This window comes from Excalfactoria chinensis, chromosome 4 (genome assembly GCF_039878825.1).
Source record: "Excalfactoria chinensis isolate bCotChi1 chromosome 4, bCotChi1.hap2, whole genome shotgun sequence".
Classification (NCBI taxonomy): Eukaryota; Metazoa; Chordata; class Aves; order Galliformes; family Phasianidae; genus Excalfactoria; species Excalfactoria chinensis.
Genome location: NC_092828.1, coordinates 45,509,808 through 45,513,356, shown reverse-complemented (window position 1 = coordinate 45,513,356; position 3,549 = coordinate 45,509,808).

The window sequence follows — 3,549 nt, the reverse complement described above, 5'->3', positions numbered from 1 at the left end:
AGTTCAAAAGTGTGTAACTTGGAGTCCTATTTCCTATTCTTTCTTTAGTTCCTCAAGATTGTGGCTACTGAGGCAAGCACGCGTAACAAAGAACACCACTGAGATATTGGATAAGGATAGTTACAAGGTCGGGGGATTTGATCAGAACATCCAATCAATCATCTGCATTGTGCTTTGATCATAGAATCATAGAATCACTAAGGTTGGAAAAGACCTTAAGATCATCGAATCCAACCATGACCTAATCATACTACCCTAACTAACAACCCTCCGCTAAATCATGTCCCTGAGCACGACATCCAAACTCAACATAATGGTCTTTAATATAAGAAGTGGGATTAAGTTAGTCAGTTTTGAGATCTGTTGTAGGTTTAGCCTTTCTTTAGACCTTTTTCTTACTTCTCTTTATCTGACTTGTTCTCTTCCTGTTTATTGTACCTTTGAAAGAAAGAGCATAACTCTCTGTGTTTATTGTCTCTATCAGTTTAAATTAGAGATTTGACCTGACATTAAACTGTTCCTTTTTTGTACTGGCCAAAAAAAAGAAAAGAAAAAGAAATCCCAAACACCATGTCATAGGATGATATCCTTCACTTTCATTGAACCATCTGGAGTTCTGGATACAGAGCTGCAAACTGTCAACATCTTGTGATGGAAAGCAAAAAGGGTTGTCTAGAAGGGAAGTTTAAGCTGGAGAATCATCCTGTAGAAAGTTCAGAGCAGTTCAGTGCTGGAGGAAGGAAATCATAATCTGTCAAAGAACCTCCTGCCCCAAAGCCATGCCATTAGGACATACCTAGTGCTGTGCCCTTGAAGATTTTTCAAGTGCTAGATTAGATTTTAGTGGAAAACAGAGTTTGAGTTTGCTTTTTTTTTGGTTTGCTATTTCAAAGCTTTTGTTCAAAACAAGAGAAAGATGTCTAATCTTCCATATCAAAACTCCCTTAATTGAAGGAAACAAGGAAGACTAGATTCTGCATTGATAACTCCCTTCACTAATAAAACTGATACACATTTGATTTTATTTTGTGCATAAAGCAAGTCAATTCTGGGTTCCTAAGCTGTACATGAGAATAATTACATTGATGACTGTGAATATACGTACCTTTACACAAAGTTTTCCTTGAATCGAGATATTAAATAATGCTGATAAAGTAATACTGCTGTATCACTTAGAGGTTGAAATGCCTTGTGATTTGGGCTTCTATGTGGGATCAGAAACTGATAAAAATGAAGTTCACTAGTATTTATTTATTTTCCCATTTAAAGTTTCCTAATTGAGACTGCAAGGACACGTTGAGAAACAAACTTCTATTACATATCTTACAGAACCATAGCACTGAATGTTCATTACAACTAATGACCAGCATCTGATTCTAGATTATTACTTGTCATTTTATGTACTTGGCAATGATCATCTCTTATTTAAAATATTTATTTTTTCTTTTGGCTGAATTTTCCTACAAAACTGGAACATTTGTCTTAAAAATGATGATCTCCCAGGCAAAATAAATTATGTCTTGGAGTTATGTCAAGACATTTAACTGAAGAAAGAGTTTCAAAACAGTCTTTGTACAAAATGAAGCTCACCTTCTCCTTTTAATTCATTGTTCTTCCTACTACTTCTCTGGGTGTTTCTGTCTGTAAGTCAAACATACGCTCTTTTTTTGCTCTCTGGAAGGGTTCCAAAGGTTGGGGGGAAGTCTTCCAGGAAACCTTTCCAAAACATATTTAGGGCTTGTTCTTCCTGTGCAGATAAAACCCTCAGATGTGTTTTAATACGAACTAACTGAAGCTGGAAAATACAACATTTGGTTTGGGGCATTTTTTTTTTTTTTTTTTTTAATTAAAAGATAGAGACTTTATAGCTATTTTTCCTGTTAGAATTTGCATTGAGAGGTTTAGTTCTTTGTTATTTCATTGTTTCTTTCAGTGAGTTCCAGATGCGCTGATCATTTGTGCTTTATCTTACTATAAACATTTGAACAAATAATTTTGTTGCATTCTTAGACTTCCTTATCAGATCAGCAGATGGAAATTAGTGTAGTCTCTACCTTCTATGAAGACATTCTATATGGCTGTGTTTTGAAAACTTCTGTCTTTGAGTTACAAAAATAATCCAGAAGAAATGATCTATATAAAAAAGAAAGATACGACTTTGTTGTTTTGTTTTGTTCTTTTTTTCCCTAAATATAATTCCAGTTTTTCCAGGTGTCTTGGAGTCTAACTGAATGTTTTATTAATCTAATTTTGTCCTGGGTTATTAGGTGATACCCATGTAAACTGAATCACTTCTTAGAATCCTATCTGTGGCAGTACATGTGCTGATATTATACAATATTCTCAGCAGTATTTGAGGTATGTTATTAAGTGTAAGTGCTGAGTTACTGTCTAATTTAGTGTAATTTTTGCTTGGTGCATGGTTTTACATATCCTATCATTTCTGTTTTACATTTCTTTTTTTATAAGCTGCACTGCATTATGGTTTAACAAGGAGAGAAATAGAGGTAGGAAATTATCAATGTTAAGACCTGACTAACAAAGCTTACTGGCTTCTTACATCAGTCTTTAGTGCTACTTTGTCACCTTCCAGGAAATATTCAGATCTTTTATATCATGTTCTGATATTAATGAAATAAAAGTAGAAATTGATATAATCAAGACAGATGCTAGTCCAGAGGGATCTACAGATGCCTTAAGGGATGCTGATGGCATGGCTAGCATCATATGTTTGTTCAAAATAGTCCTTAACAATATCTGTGTTATCATAGCCGAAAATGGATGCAAAGGAAGAATTATGAGAAATTCAAGGTATGTGTGTCTGTTTCTTTTCTTCTCCCCACAGTCTTATTACTTGCTGACTTCCAGAGAAGATAAATATTAGTGTTTCTGCTCTTTAGTTACAATCCTGAAAGAAAAAAAAAAAAAAAGCAATGCTTATATTAATGAAATTAAAGTCAGTATTCCCAATGAAGGTGAGCTTTCATAGGGATTATTACATCTTCTTATGTTATGAGTCTAAATAAATAACTGTATTTAAATGTACTTTTACCCAGGTATGTAGCCCATGGCGTACCAAGGTTTGTTTCATATATATAGTTGGGGATTGAACTGGATTCAGAAAGTCCAGGGGAACACAGGAAGTAGGAAACTTGTCAGTTTATTTCTGTTGCCTTTGTATGATATGTTCCATCTAAAAGTAAGTGTTATGATACCGTAATGGATATGTACAAATATGAAACAAGCAGGTTGCTCAGGATTTAATTCAGGTTTTAATTAGTCAAGACAGGGAATTAAAAATTCACAAAGTGAGATTTAACATGTAAACAGACAATACAATCAAAGCCAAAGTATTCATCCTTGTATATACAAAGACTGAAAATTCATATATATAAAATTTTATTTATTTATATTTAAAAAAGAAAAAAAATATTTTAGAAATAGTTTATAAATAGGTATAATCCAAGAGGAAAAAAAATCTGTTCTTCTGTGTATGATATGCTACATATTCATCTGCATATTTAAATGAGAAACAAGAATTTTGCCTCT